This window comes from Octopus bimaculoides, chromosome 8 (assembly GCF_046866305.1).
Source record: "Octopus bimaculoides isolate indiv1 chromosome 8, ASM4686630v1, whole genome shotgun sequence".
Taxonomy (NCBI): domain Eukaryota; kingdom Metazoa; phylum Mollusca; class Cephalopoda; order Octopoda; family Octopodidae; genus Octopus; species Octopus bimaculoides.
In genome coordinates, this window is record NC_142935.1 from 19,030,275 (window position 1) to 19,047,948 (window position 17,674).

The 17,674-nt window shown below is 35.8% G+C and overlaps 1 protein-coding gene across 7 annotated transcripts in view; it reads left to right on the forward strand.

Annotated features, from left to right (window-relative positions):
* Positions 1 to 17,674, forward strand: part of LOC106878173 (uncharacterized) — a 1,399,830-nt gene that overhangs the window by 531,472 nt on the left and 850,684 nt on the right. Inside the window, exon 1 of one of the 7 annotated variants that reach the window (XM_089356158.1) lies at positions 1,402 to 1,616. The exons of the other annotated variants lie outside the window; for them this stretch is intronic. The gene's annotated coding sequence lies outside the window, so the exon portion shown is untranslated. Of the gene's footprint in view, positions 1 to 1,401; positions 1,617 to 17,674 lie in introns of those variants that run through there. 7 annotated transcript variants of the gene reach the window in all.

The window sequence follows — 17,674 nt, forward strand, 5'->3', positions numbered from 1 at the left end:
GAGAGTGTAGAGATACTTTACATCTCCATCTTTAAAATATCCAGCATACAGCTGACCGTGTGAGAAGCAAAGTTGAAGGAGGTTAAGTCCCGCCAGATTTAGACATTACAAAGCTTAGTTTGACAGGAAACTGCAGTCTCTTGAACTGAAATGGGACATCATTTGAAATGAGACGTATCCTTGGAATGAAGACATTCTCACCAATCATGTTGCCAGGATGGAGAAGAGTTTTCTCAGCTGCATAGGAGACTTGCACATTTGTGCCTTTGTCAGAGTGGCATCCCAGTGTGCATCATCTTCCAGAAGATCTCTGAGATGGGAAGCCTGGCGATATGTTTGACATACTATGTCATCAAGGCTGTAAATGATGACAGGTCCCTTGACATGGTCCAGTAGAAGCCTTAGATAGTAGCACTCTGAGTAGTTGAGATGGACAGCATAGACTCTGCCCAGTGTGTCTGATTTATTGATTCCCAGATGATGTGTGGGTGCTCCAAGTGCACGTCTTTTCAGTTTGTTTTGGTACCAGGTATGGAATTGTGGAACTTCAATGTATAAAAGTCTTATAGCAAATCCATCATCTTGACAAGGTAAAGAGTGACTATAAGAGGGATCGAGTTGAGTAGATATAGAGGCAATTATGCAGATAAACAAATTAGATATGCTAAACGTAACAGTTTGCGTATAAAATATAAAATATGTATATATGTATACATGCAGAACGAGAGAAAGCAAAACGAAAACTTTCAGATGATGAATGTTTAAATATAAATATATAGATGTTTATATTAATAGATTCAACTTACAGAGCGTACAAATGACAGGAAATTAAAGCAGTGGAAGAAAGTTTTTATAAGTCCAACAGCTGTTGGGGAGGGGGATCAGAGATCCATCATAATGCTGGTAGATACAGTTCATCACAATATGCGGTCGTAATGGAAGCAATCAACATTGGATAAAACGAGCCTCCATCACCAGGGTGGAAAAGACCTTACGTTTCAGATCCTGTTGCGGAGCCCCTTGTGGGCAATACAGAATTAATATATATATAGGTACTGTAAATTTTAGAGGTGTTACTTGATAAGTGTAAGCACCTGTATATGCCGGATAGTGGCAGAGGTAATATTATATATATATATATATATAATTCTCAGAAAGGGAGTAGAATAAATCCACACTGATTACTCACGAATGAGCGCAGCAGTGTATAACATCTGAGGCGGACAATCACCCACATTTTCTTTGACTCAACCTGTATTTATTTATTCTGAAACAAATATACTATTGATTGATTTTCTACCATTGAATACATGTTCATTGATTATTACCTGACATTTACGTAATTATTTTCAAAGTCATTTACAAATAACTAACGTTTCTTTTTTTTTTCTTCTTTTTCAGGTAAGTTCCTGTGATTCGAAATGGCTATACACTCGTTCCCCATTTTTTTTTCACCTTTCCATTAAACACTGAAAATCTGTGTTCCTTCCCCACTGCGTTTTATATCTGTTTGTTTCTTTAATGTCAAAAGACCTCTACTATCCAATCCTCACTCTGGTTCATCCGAGTGTATTATGCCAATCTGTTATCCAGTCATTTATTCACCCGGCTTAGAGGTGAGCTTAAATAACGTTTTCTTGTTCATAACATTCTTTGCTATTACTCCTTCTTCTTCTTCTTCTTCTTATTATTATTATTATTATTATTATCATTATTCATCTTCCCTATCTTCTTTTTCTTCTTCTCCTCCTCCTCCTTCTTCTCCTGTTCCTCCTCCTCCTTCTTCTTCTCCTGTTCCTCCTCCTCCTTCTTTTTCTTGCTGTTGTCATCATCATCATCATCATCATCATCATCATCACCACCATCACCACCACCACAACCACCACCACAGTTATAATCATCACCTTCATCATCATAATCATCATCATCATAATCATCATCAGTAGCAGCTGCAGCAGCATTATAATCTTGCTTCTCTTCTTTTTTTTTTTACTATAACAACCACTGCTGGTGCTTCTGTCGTTGTCGATATTGACGATGGTGGTGATGTTGGTCGTGCTGGTACAACTAGTATTATTCCATAAATTAATTCACTCTGTGAAAGCGTCGGCGTTTATTTGAAGCCTTATAAATCTCAATAGAAACAAGTATGTCGCTTGAATTAGATTCGATTCCAGAGGAAAAAAAAAAACATTCCAGACAGTTCTCCAATAGTTCAATGATGTTTAAAACATTCGATTATCTTCTGCATTTTTGTTATATTTTGCGACACTTTTACTTTACTATCATTAATCATTCAGTACAATAACAATAATAGCATTTTCAGTAATAGTGGAGTCGCGTGGCTTTGTGGTTAGTGTATTGCACTTAATATCGTAAGAGTGGTTTCGACTCCTGGACAAGGAAATAAAATTTTTACCTGTGTATATGTACATAATTCTACAATAAGCACAAAGTCTCCAATTTTGTGGGTGGGGTTAGTCAATTTCGTTGACATCAGTATTCAATTGAAGTATCGAATTCGAAGTGGTAAGAAGGAATTTGAAAGTTAAAGACAGACGAGATGCTGCAAAGCACTTTGTCTGGTCTACTAATAATTCTGTTAGCTCGCTGACTTAATAACTTAACAACAACAACAACAACAACAATTATAATAATAAGGTTTTCTTTATTAAACAAAACCGGTTCACAACACACAAAAAAACATTCGGGATGGTACAAGAGAATGCAATGACGGTTTACATAAAATGGAGCTCGTGAAGTGTAGAAAAAATATAATATATTTTAACACTGACAAATTTTACAAAGGAAGGAGACTTTCATGGGCTGCTCGTGGAAATCCCACTAAAATATAGAGGAACTGACCTGTAGGGCAAACGCTCTCCCCATAACGCCTATATGCGCGTGCTTAGAATATGCCTGTAAACTCGGACCATTCTTGTAACATTCACACACCCGTCAACAAAATTTTTGGGAAGCAGCACTTCCTTCTCTTCCATGATTTTCTTTTTCAAGTGAAACTTGAAACACTTGACGTGTGCTTGGCCAAAGTGGGAAGTATCAATCTTCTGCTTTTTCAATCTGGTCCATCACACAGCCTCCTTCGCTAAGGCTACCAGACAAGAAAACGTTGCCTGTCCTTCCCGGCCAAAGAAGGCGGCGGGGCGATCTTCGCAACTGACTCAGCTAATAGCCGGATCTTTTCTGGACGTGATAACAGGTTTTTAACATAAGCTAACAGGTCAGCAATACTCGGGAACTGGACGAGAGTGCGCAAAGCATTTTCGTCGCCCTGAGCGCATCTTGAAGCAACTCTAGCTGACAGCACTTCCATGCCTGTAGAGGTTATCCCGAGCCGGCAATGCACCCCATCAAAGCACTGTCAGGCCAGGGATTTCTGTAAGTTATCAATGGGCCCCGTCCCGTAAGCCTACTCATTCTCATCGACGCCCAAAATCTCCCAGTGAACATCGTCGTACCTGCCCGCCACTAAGCCTCTGTAGAATGTCAGATTGCCAGTCTGACAGGGGATTTTGAGCGCTTGACGACAATTTAAGTGACAAACACCCTGTCTTGGTCTACGCTTGATCCATGACTGCTGCTCAGCCAAAGAGACGCGCAGTGAAAAAGCTGTCTGAAAAATGACGACCACACCTACTCACTACAATAAAATGCGAGAGATATAGCCTCAGCGTATATCTGCGCATCAACGGACACGACACGCCAGCCCTAAGCCCGCGGGTATTGACAGCAAATGGAGCGTCAGACTATTGAAACACGACCCTTCCACATAAAATGAAAGAACATGTGATCCAATTTGGTCAGACGCATCTTGAGGCAAGGCACGACGGTTAGACGTTCATATGTAATAAAGCCGATGTAAGACCTTGTCACCTCTGCCCGACCTTTTATAGAACGTTTACTCTCGGTCCATTTCTGGGTTTAATTAGCCACCCTGCACGTCATCTAGTCCCAGCTCCTCTCCAGCTGGAGATTTGGACCAAACCAGACTCTGAGAAATTTAACCGGTTTCTCCGTCCAGTGTCCTACGACGTTGTTGGACAATATGGACCTGCCTCTATAGGTTCTGAGCTGCAGGCCCACTGACTTATGTTGGTTAATTTTTATTCCTGTTATCATTTCGCATTGTTTTAAGCAGTGCCGAGCTCGTCTATTTGCTTGGTGTTCGACACTATGAAGGTGTTGTCGTCAGTGTACGACGACACTGTTCGCACGAAATGCCTCTCAACGCTCTAGTTCGCGCGAGAGGCCTCTCAGTGCTACTGATTTCTGCAGTAGTGTCTGTAGAAATAGTACATATAGAAAAGAGGGGAGTGGAGTCTGTTGACAGACCAAGTGCAAGAAGTTAATTATTCCTTTAGGTAACCGTTCACAGGAACTACTGATCAGATGTTGCTGTACATTGCGGTAATCCAACCATAGAAAACGGGACCGAACCCCGCCATAATGAGAACGGCCACCAAATATTGGTGTTTGTCCCTATCAAAGACTTTAGACTGATCCAGTGCTTGATCAGGGCCTCACCCATGACAGCTTCTTTACCCAACTTGTCTATGATATATCGTATGAGGTGGGGGTTGTGTAACGCTGAATCTATAAGACAAGCAAATACTTATACACTTAAGAATCTAATTCAACGAGTAGAGTCCATGTGTTTAATCGGACGGTCACGCGTAGGAGTCAGTGAAGGCATCCACTATATGTCTCAGTGACTGTTTGTTGTTGTTGCTAAGTAAGTGTTGACAAGTAAAATACAAAGTATGTGCCCAACAGGCAGTCAGATTGAACCCGAAACCATGTGTTTGTTTACCGCGTTTCATAAACACATAGCTACGCTTGCATTTCAGAAAATACAAAAGGCTATAAATTTTAATCCTTTTCAAATTTCACCCGTACTGAAGGATAGGAATCTTCAACCATATAATTTACTGGGTTAAAAAAATGTACATGCTATACAGTGGCGAATGAGATATAACACATAAGAATTTTGTTACTGAATGACTTAACATTAAAGAATAGTGTAACTGCAGCTGTAGTATCTTAGAGATTAAAGATGGGGAGCATTAATGTTAATAAACACTGATTATTGTAAAGAACGTAGAAGCTTGATATGGAAAGATATCGAAAAATGCCTATTACTAGAAAACATAGGAAAACGGCTGCTAACATATTTGATTTTGTGAACCGAGCCACCAGTTCATAATTAATTAAAATCACACCTTTAATGACAAGAATAAATTAGTCTCAAAGTGACTAATTATTCTGGTCAAAACAGAGTTGAGAAGGCAATCCCGAAAATTTAGATAATTAAAGTCGATTAAATATGGAATGAAATACGGAACGAATCCAAATTCGTCACTGTTTCTCCAAAGAGAGATACTAACCTCCTCATAGCATTCCGCATTTAATTAATCTTAGTTAATTAAAATTTCTTGTCATGAAATATGATAGCGTTAAATTTACTAGTAAGTTCTTATACAGCAGCCATCCATGAGAATTTTACCCTCTCACAGGGGTACACGTTGGCGTGGTGGGTTTAGGGACTGTGACTCTGTTGCCATGCAGTATTTGTAAAAAATACGTATCAATATACATATCGATAGACACACACACCTACCTACCTGCATGCATACATATATACGTGTATGTATGTGAGTGGGTGGGTGATGCATATACATACATTGTTGCCTGCCTTACTAGATTACCTGCCTTGCTAGTTAACAGGAAGTGAACGAGGTTACCTGTCTCGTACTATGCTAACTTCCTGTATATATATTTGGTTATTCATACCAACGTTATTACTTTGTGCCAAACAGTCGTTGACAACCGTTTATCTCGCCACCTTCGGAAAATATAGGGTAAGTTATCACCCTTCATTATCTTATCCCAATACATAACAGCATATATGTATGATTGTATTATCATGTACATATACGTATATTTATACTTACAAACAAACACATAATCACCTTCTTTATGCCATTTGTTATTTCTTGTATCTATGCCGCTTATTTCACAGATATCTCGTTACGCACATAATTTAATGCCCGCGCGGACACACACTCACATACTTATAAACATATTCAATTTTTTTTTTATGTAATGCATGAAATTGTTTTCGTTTTCTCTCTTCTGATATCTAACTACTACCTTCCTCCCTGCTTTCATAATTAAGTCCTTTATCTTTCTCAATATATTTTTTTTTAATATTTAATCTGCATAAATTATAGTCACACATTAGTATGTATACATGCATTGTACATTTAAACATGCATAAACTGCATTAGGCTTGTATAAACTGGCATGAATTATGAAGCCCGTATCGCACTTTCACCTTCCATGGACAGCTATGGAATTCCACAGAAAGAGGAAATTGCTATAGGGTAAAAAGTCTGAAATTATTTCTTAAATTTATACCTAGATTTACTGTTATTATTCATATGAGAGTGACATGATATTGTATCGCTAGGAAATCGTTCGTACATTTATAAGAATAAAGGTACTATTATCTATTGCGATAAACATTATCTATCTTTAAGTATGCGGGAGCTCTTCTGACGTTGACAGTAGATGAGGTTTTGCCAATTTCTTACTGATGAACCTGCTCCCGTGAAGTTTTACCTATAAATATACATGCATACATATATATATATATATATATATATATATATATATATATATATATATATATATATATATATATATATATATATATATACACACACACACACACACACACACACGTGATAAAATGCTTGGGCTGCCCATTAGTTCATTAAATCAATATTACTTGTAAACATACACGGTGGATCAACGGTCACATGTCGGAGTGATCGCATAGCAAAGGAACATGAAATGTTATGTTCAAGAACATAGCACGCCGCTCTGTCCAGGAATCGAAGTTATAATCTCACGACTGTGAGTGCAGTATCCCCAAAATTATGAAAAGCTTCCTCACTAACTAATGTATGTATTCATATATGTATGTACACACACACACGTTTTTATAAGTCTCACTTATGGCCAACTTAATGTCATTGTCCTTTAAGGGGCTACCACCGTGCCCTTTAACTCCAAGAAGACATCTGCTGCAGGTGGCATATTCCGTGCGCTTCTCGCAACTGATATTTATTGCGAAGGAGAGACAACTCCTGCTACCCTGTTTTCAAGATCACAAAACCAAGTGGTACACACACACACACACACTATATATATATATATATATATATATATATATATATATATACAGCGTGGCTATATGGAGGCGCAGGCGTGGCTGTGTGGTGGAAAGCTTACTTCCCAACCACATGGCATCTTGGGGGAGTGTCTTCTGCTATAGGCTCGGGCCGACCAAAGTCTTGTGAGTGGATTTGGTAGAGGAGCCTGAAAGAAGCCCGTCGTATATATGTGTATGTGTGTGTTCGTGCGTGTGTGTATTTGTTATTTGTGTCTGCGTTTGTCCTTCCACCACCGCTTGACAAGCGATATTGGTGTGTTTTCGTCCTCGTAATCTAGCGGTTAGACAATACGATGGATAGATTAAGCTCTGGGGTCAATTAGTCCAACTAAAGGTGGTGCTGCAGCATGGCCATAGTCAAACCACAGAAGCAAGTTCGAGAATAAAAGAATATATATATATATATATAATTATAAGAAGGTCAGTAATGAGTAGGGCCACATGCTAGAAATAGACGCAAAATTGCTCTAAAATCTAAATGATTTACTGGGAACTAGAGGACAAATGGCGCTAAGAACTACATTATTTACTGGTAGATAATGTAGTTCTGATAGTCATTTGGCATTACTCATTAGTGGCGCTACTCATTAGTGCCCTTACTATAATTATATTTATATAATTATATATTTCGTATTAATTGTTACCTATATGGTTTATTGTTTGCTGGTTACTTGATAAAATCTTATAGAGAGTTTATCCTTGATCATAAATATGTATATATATATGTATTACATATATATAAATTAGAAATGAAAATAAAATAGATTGAATAATTGAATCAATATATAATAGATTCAATCCAGTTTTTATTATTTCTGTATAAACAAATGAATAATTAAGTTACAGCTGTTTCTACTTCATTAACTAGGCTTTGTTTAAGATTGCAAATTACCATTTAAAAAAAATATAATCATGGTTCGTCAGAGAGACATATTCTTGAAATATATTAGGAAAATAGCAAGTGAACATTTTTCTATAAGTATAACGCATTTAAAACGCTATATTAAGAGTGAGCTTAATAATAATAATAATAATATAGAGATCTATATTATATACATATATAAGATATATATGTAATATACGTATATATAAATATAATATATATATATATATATATAATACAATATATATATGTATACATATATGTGTGTGTGTGTGTGCGTGTGTATATATATATATATATATATATATATGTATATATGTATGTATGTATATTTATACCTAAATGTCAAACGATGAAATTTGTAAATTTCCGAGAAATCCCGTGAACGAAGCAAGACTTTTCCAGAATGGAGGCGAAAACCTTTCTCCGTGTGATCGGTTTGAAAACTTGCTAAGACACTAAGATATTTTCCTCTTTTTCTTGACATGAAACCTATGGTAATTCACAAATTAAGAAAATGTATATGGTTATATACATATGAAATTAACGGACTCTCGCATCATTAGACGACATATGAGGGTTGGACAATTTCTTACCGAACAACCACGCACAAGATTTGTTTATAGTGATCAAATGTTTGTGTAGACATAAGTTCACTCCCCCCAACACATCGACATTATTTGTACACGTGCAAGTGGGTGCCAGATGAGTCCACGATGCTAATTTACATATATTAACCAGAAAAATCCGCCATGTACTGATTTCACAATAAGTGAACCGCAATATGGCGAGGAATATAAAACAATATTCTAGTGTCGTAATTGTTTTTCAAGCCGATCATATGGAGAAGGTATTCGCCTCAATTTTGGAAAACCGTGTCGCTTCGTTCACTGGATTTCTTGTAAATTCGCAAATTTATATGTGTGTGTGTGTGCGTGTTCTGATATAAATGGAGACGAGCACCAACATTTTCATGTAGTACACGTGAACAAGATCTCTTCATATGAGACCACTGATTTGTAATCAGTGTGGGTGAGTGTGTGCGCGCGCACGTACATGTGTGTGTACATGTGAGTAATTCCGCGTGCAAATTGCAGCGTATTCATTACAATTCATATTATCGAAAAACTTCCTTACAACTATTTGAAAGCGCAAATATAAAGATATGCAGAATCTAACAAACAAAAGCAAAGCAAGAATACATCTTCGTAGAGAGATAATATATTAATTAGATATATCTTGGTTTGATGAAACTGTAAGCTTCTCAAATGACATTTCCGTGAAGAAAATATCGCTTAGACGACGTTATTTAAATTTTCTAGTTGTGAAATATCATGCGATATTCACTAAACCTTTAGATCAAAGGCATTTATTGTATATATGTGCTGACAAATCAGGTTTCAGGAATGAGATTGCTTTTATTTCCTGTAAAATTCCAAAGATGTATGTTACCTAACCGAATTGTTCTTTGGAAGAACGCCTGTCATGATTACAAGAAATGCGTGTTCGAGTCGTACCTGCAACATCCGACTTTCTCCATCCGATATTCCAAATCAATAATTCATTCCAGTTATTTTTCAAGTTTATAAACTCTTCTGACGTCAAAAGTATGCAATTCTGGCCGGAAAGAAAAAGTTTCTAAAATTGGAAGAGAATGTCGAAGTACTTCTTTGATCCATCGGTGGAACGGCTCTAATGTTTAGAAATGTGGGTTCGAAGCATGCGAGGAGGTTTTTAGTATTCTATCCAAAAGGCTTTTTAAACCAGATATTTACACGCTTTTATTTATAGCTCTACGTCCCCGCAATTTTCTTAACATTATTATTATCAGTATCATCATTATTATCATTATTATCAATAAGGCGGTGAGCTGGTAGAAACGTTAGCACGCCGGGCGAAATGCTTACCGATTATTTCGTCTGCCACTACGTTCCGAATTCAAATTCCACCGAGGTCGAATTTGCCTTTCCTCCTTTCGGGGTCGATAAATTAAGTTCGAGTTGCACACTGGGGTCGATCTAAGCGACTGACCTCCTCCTCCCAAATTTCAGGCCTTGTGCCTATAGTAGTAAATATTATCATAATTATTAATAATAATAATAATAATAAGATGGGGAGATGGCAGAATCGTTAGCACGAAGGGTTAAATACACAACGGCATTTCTTCTGTCTCCACCACGATCTGTGTTCAAATTCCACCGAGTAGACGTTGCCTTTCATCGTTTCGGAGTCGGTAAAATAAGTACAAGTTGAGCACTGGGGGTCGATGTAATCGACTATTCCCCTCCTTTAAATTTCCGGCCTTGTGCCTATACTAGAAAGGATTATTATTAAGGCGGTGAGCAGGCATAATCGTTAGTAATCCGTGTTAAATGCGTAGCCGTATTTCATCTGTCGCCACCACTTTCTGAGTTCAAATTCTGTTGAGGTTGATTTTGCCTTTCATTCTTTCGGGGTTGATAAAATAAGTACCAGGTGAAGACTGGGATTGTTGTAACCGATTCATCTCCTCCCTCCAAATTGGTGCCCTTGTGGAAAAAATTGAAACCATTATTACTAATGCAACGAGCTAGCAGAATAATTCACGCATCAGGATTTCTGCCGACTTATTAGGTTCTGAGTTCAAATTCCGCCGAGGTCAAATTTGCCTATCATTCTCTCGAGATCGATGAAATAATTATCAACTGAGACCTGGGATGTTACCCCAACCTCAAAACTGCGGGCTTAGTACCAACATTTGAAATTATTTTTATAATTATTATTAATGCAGTTAGCAAACAGAACCATTAGGCATTGGAAACAAAAAGTCTAACCATATTTTTTCCGACTCACTAGGTTTCGAGTTCAAATCCCACCGATGTCGATTTTGCATCTCATCATTTCGGGTTCGATATAATAATCACCAGTCAAACATTGCGGCTGTTGTACGCGTTTTCTCCGTCCCCTGAATACTATTGGACTTTTCCCAAACATAGAAAGGATTATTATTACTGTTGTTGTTGCTAGTAGCAGTATTTTTGTGCAGGTATAATCGTTAAATCGTTGGATAAAAAAATGTCTTGCAGTATTTCATGTCTTTACGGTCCAAGTTTCAAAATCTGCCGAAATCAAACTTTGACTTTCATCCCTTCGGTGTCGATAATATATAGTACCAGTCAAATACTTGGGAAGATGGTATCGATAAATCTCCCCTTTCAAAACTGCTGGCCTTGTACTTGAATCAGGAAATATCAGTGTTTTGTATGATATTATTTGTGCGCAACATCATATACACACGAAGAAATACATTTCCACTGAAACCTCATCGCATGTAATATATGCGTATTGCGTATGATTTTGTGATCAGTTTCTAATTATCTATAGGATTTTAGTATGTCGCTTTCTAATAAACGTCGAGGCAGAATTATGCTTTGAATAATTCATATGGCAACAGGGTTGATATCTAGGCATTTTATGCATTTTAATTCTTCCACTTTGCACTAAGTGTAAACTATATGATGCCTACATATTCGAGTAATTTGATTTTACATACAAGTGTACGGATATCTGTACATACGTGTGTGTGTGTGTGTGTATATATATATATATATATATATATATATGTGTGTATATATATATATATATGTATATGTATGAAGGTGTATATGTGTATATATATATATATATATGTATATGTATGAAGGTGTATATGTGTATATATATATATATGTATATGTATGAAGGTGTATATATGTATATATATATATATGTATATGTATGAAGGTGTATATATGTATATATATATATATATATGTATATGTATGAAGGTGTATATATGTATATATATATATATATATGTATATGTATGAAGGTGTATATATATATATATGTATATGTATGAAGGTGTATATATGTATATATATATATATATATATGTATATGTATGAAGGTGTATATATATATACATATGTATATGTATGAAGGTCTATATATGTATATATATATATATATGTATATGTATGAAGGTGTATATATGTATATATATATGTATATGTATGAAGGTGTATATATGTATATATATATATGTATATGTATGAAGGTGTATATATGTATATATATATATGTATATGTATGAAGGTGTATATATGTATATATATATATGTATATGTATGAGGTGTATATATGTATATATATATATATGTATATGTATGAGGTGTATATATGTATATATATATATGTATATGTATGAAGGTGTATATATGTATATATGTATATGTATGAAGGTGTATATGTGTATATATGTATATGTATGAAGGTGTATATATGTATATATATGTATATGTATGAAGGTGTATATATATATATATATATATATATATATGTATATATGTGTGTGCATATATATATATGTTTGTGTATATATATATATAGATAGATAGATAGATAGATACATGCATGCATACATGCATGCATACATACATACATATACTCATGAAATGGATGCGACATATAAAAAGCGGAATACAAACGCACATATATATATATATATATATATATATATATATATATATATATATATATATATATATGTACATATACATACACAGACACATATGTTTGGGTGCGTGTATATGTATATGTGTGTGTTTGTATTAGGCTTTTTTATATTTCGCATCCATTTAATGAACTTATTCTTTGCTATTATAGTTTTTTTTTTCTTGTTTCCGTTATTGGAATACGGCCATGCCGTGATATCGACTTGAAAGACTCAGTCGGAATATTTTCATACTTAATTTAAGTCTCGAGTTTACAGAATCACTCTCATTTTGCCAAACCGCTAGGCTACATTTGTGTAAACACATTATTACCCGGTTAAGCGGGTTTTGCATTATGATTTCAAATGCCCTTCAACTTTAATTCTTCAAAGATTGATAGTATAATGTTCCATATAGTATATTCATAGTACAATGTTCTATATCATTGACTTTCTTACCCACCAAATAGCAGGCATTGCAGCTGCATTAAAGTATCTATATATTGCTTACCATTTGGCATAATGCTTTTCAAATTAATTATAAATTATTTAGAAACTAAAAGCCGATAAATTCATATTTCTGTAGTAGTCCGGATATGCTTGGAAACCGTTGTCATATTTGGCGGTATGTATGTATGTATGTATGTATGTATTATTGCGTCTGTGTCTTTATGTTTATGTTTGTCCTGCAACTCCACTTGGCAACTAGTTTTGGCTCGTTTCCGCCTCCGTTAGCTAGCGGTTTTAGAAAAAAAGGGAGCAGATAGAATAACAGTCAAGTTTAAAAGAACACAAGCACGGGTTGGACTTGTGCGACCAAGCCCTTCAAGGCGGTGACCCAACTTGGCCGCACTCAATTAACTGAAGCAAATAAATGAATAAAATAATAAATGCTTATTTGAATCTGAACCAAAGTAATTGAAATTTATACCAAATTGTTATCATACAGGTTCATGAGAGTTTACAGCAGTAAGCCTGCGGATTACAAATTCCTTTGGAGTGAATTAAGTTGACTGAAATTAGAATTAAATTCAATCAAAGTTGCTAAGTTAATTAACATACACGCCAAGTTAATTTGAAAGTGCAGAGGCATTGTAAGCATACCGTTGTTCCTGAAAAGGTTAGATAGACTCGGGTAGGTGTTGAGAAAAGTTTAGATGGACCGTGGTAGGTGTTGAAAAAAGGTGATATATGAAATCTATATCATATAAACAATTAGTAATTTCAATGAGTGCAATACAAGAAATGAAATTAGACAAAATTAAAACCTTAGACAAAATTAACTCATTAAGTCTTAAAATAAGTATGTGAATATAAGGAGCCGAAACAGATACCATAAAATATTTTGTGCAGAAATGTAAAGATTTCACAATTTTTTTTTCGCCCTATCAAAGCCTAGCTAGGCTCATGGGCCCGGTTTCCCGGTTTCTATGGCGTATGTGCTCTCCCCCCCCCCCAGCTGGACGGGACGCTAGTCCATCGCAGCGTTACTCAAGGAACAGGAAGAAAGAATTAGGGGAAAGTTGGGGCGGAAGAGTACAACAGGGGTTGCCGCCACCCCCTACCGGAGCCTCGTGGAGCTTAGGTTCTTTCACTCAGTAAACACTCACAACGCTCGGTCTGGGAATCGAAACCGCGATCCTCCGACCGCGAGTCCGCTGCCCTAATCACTGGGCCATTGCGCCTCCACAGATTTCACAAATACATCACCTTGATAACAATAAAGAGAACAGCAATAGCAACAATTCTGCCTCCTGCAGGCACTAGGAATGAAATTTTGGGAGAGGTTTGGGGTACGGGACTAGACAATTACTTCGAATACTATCAAGTCCATATATGTCTTCATGTATCCTACATAAGCTAGTCTTATTTGTTTATAGAGAATATAAATTCTGGTTTATTGTTTTGCGAGGGTTATCTGGATATAAATTCGGATTATAATGTTTAAAAGATTTAGAATTCTGTTGCAGACATTTAATCACTCCTTTCAGAATGTCTGTTAGGAAGGAAATGTCTAATGATGCGTGTAGAAAAGTTTCTGTTGTAATTAAGTTGCAGGATCTATTGTTAGAAGTTTACAAGTTGAAAGCATGTTATTACTCTTTAAATCCTATATATGAATTTCCCGGTCAGAGAAAAAATTAAAATGCTAACTGTTTCGTAATTTGAATATATTGACGCATAAAAACTTTGGTTTAATGTGAATTATATATGTTTGCGGTAGTGTTAGTTCTAAGCGAGTATTAATGATAGTGATAACATGGACGTGTTTCAATAGAGAAGAAACTCTATTTTGAATAAATCTAGGTGCTGTGAAATATGATAGTTTAAAAATGATTCCATATCAATGTTATGGTGAAAGTATCTTGTCAATAAGACAGCGAAACACTGCTATGGATGTCATCACATGTAATTTGAACTAACCAAAATCTTTAACTTATTTCTGAGATTAACCTCTCAGGTGCTTTCTGAAATATGTTATTATTTTTAAAACATCAAATCCGTTTCTATATAAGCTACATTGCAGCTTACGTTTCCGTGCTGAACAATATTCGAGAGTTTAAGTGTTTCTGTGTGTAAATTTAAATCTGGCTCAGGCCATGTCAAGCTTCATAGCACCGCCTGATAGGATTTGCTAGATCGTTTTCAAGAAATGTTTATGGTATCATGGCCCATTCAAGTAGAGGATTTTTGTTGGTATAGGTGGCTTATCTGATATCCTTTAAAAAAATTGTCCATATTCCGTTTAAGGGTGATGCGAACTTTTTCCTTTATGATTTGTTTTAGGATAATGTTAAATAGGCAGGCCAGTTGTATGAAAGAAATTATGTTGCAGTGCATTTATGTGTTGTGATGCTGAATTATGTAGGGGACGCATGGCACGTACTCCTAGTCTTGGCTGAATTCCGAAACTAATGTCAAGGCCGTTTGGGCAATGCAAGTAGCATATTCTCCCCATTGTGCAAATGATGTATCGTTCACGGTGGCACTGGAGAGAATAGAGTTTCAGTGCTTTAAGGCGGTCCTAATAATAGAAATCGGTCATGCCCTTAATTGTTTTAGTGAATGCTCTCTGGGGTTTCGATTCTCGTAATGTTTTGTTTTGTGTGGGGAAACCACAGGGGGCAGCAGTATTCTAGGTGTGGCGGTACAAAGGAGAAAAGAGCAATGACGTTGTTGTTGATGTGGGCGCTCGAATGGAGATTGTTGTCAACAATTACACCTCTCTGATATTATTAGATGTTGTGAGTGGTCCTCCCGAAGGAAGAGAGTATGGTTGTTTTAGCATAGTCTTTTATCCAAAATGCATCAGTTCAAAACTTCTCTCGTTTAGTCGCATTTTGTCTACGTCTGACAATTGGCTTACAACATGTAGATCAGACTGGAGTTTAGTTCGGTCATTCCTTCGTCGATAATGTTCGGGAGATTGTAGTCATCGGCGAATATTTTCACTTTCTTGTGTTTCATGACGCTTGAAATGTTTATATAGACTATAAACAGAAGCGGACGCAAGACAGTCCGCTGCAGAAACACCACTGGTGACAATTGTTGGGCTTGAATGGATTTCACGTATTACATGTGTTCTGTTCCCCAGGAAATACTTAATCCAGTGTAGTAGTTTTCCACAGATTCCAATATTTGACAATTTTGACTGTGGGATATTGTGATCGACTCTGTCAAACGCTTTTGCTGAAATCAAGACATATGACGTCAGCTTTCTAACCTAGTCCAAAGGCTTTAAGGTTATCGTTGATGTGATGTAAGAGCTGTGTAAGACAGTCCATGCCACAGCGAATTGCTAGTTGGAATTTAGAAGATTGTATCTCTCCAGGAAGCGAGCAATTCTTGTTCTCACTACCCTTTCAAATGCTTTGAGAATATGGGAGATGAGTGAGATTGGGTGATAGTTGACTGAGAGGTATCTATTTCCCTGTTTCAAGACTATATATATAGTAACAACAAGAACTTTTTGATGGAGATTCATTAACCTTTTAATGATTTAGTTGCTGTATTTGCCATCCATAGGATATTACAAATATGATTTGCGAAATCCATGGATTAACACGTGTTCATCATCATCATCATTATATATTTATAATTATTATAAGCTTAAGATTATAAATTTTCTTTATTTCGATAAAGTTTCTGTTCACTACTGTTATCTTTCACTTTTTCTTTATTTATCATGTCTCATTTTTTTATTTACTTTTTAATCACTCCTTGAAATATTAATGTATTAATATAATTGTTACTTTTAGTAACCCTTTGTATTTTTTATACGTCACAATAATCTGTAGTGTAAGAATTTATTCTCTAGTGATTGCTTTTCTATATTTAGTTTTCTTCCTCATACTCACTTTACATGATTACGTATATATCTCATACAAGGTTTACATGTATGGCAAGTTCTGCGCTTCTTTGCAAACACATTATGGTCCATCTGATCTTCTCAAGTAACCATTCTCTGGCTAAATTACATCCGTCCTTTCGAGATAATTTCAATTAACTATATATTGGTGCGAGTTTAATTCTGAATTCAACCAAAATTAGCATGTTCTGAATGAAATATTAATCCACAAACCAATGAGTGTAAGCCTCATTAAAACTGCTCTTTTGAATTGTTTTGGTATGAATTTCAATTTATTTTATTCTGTCTTCAATCAAATTCACGATAGAAATATTAATCTCTTGCCGTTGTATTTTTAACAACTGCAAACTCAGTTTTAAAATTTTAATAACAAATGCTAAGCTCCATTTAAAATAACGACATCAAGAGCAACATCTTCCTTATACCACTTCGTCACTAATCAATGATGGAATTGTTTATTGTAATAACAGATAAATTTGATTAGCTGGAAATCTATAATGAAACATTAGCTTTCTTCCAAAATATCATCGCAAACATATTGGTGTGGCTGCGTTTTTTCTTTCTTTCTTTTCCATTCATCTTTACATTTCTTTCTTTTTTCTTTCTGTCCCCTCTCTCTTTTCCTCTTTCTGTTCTGTCTCCTTCTTTCTC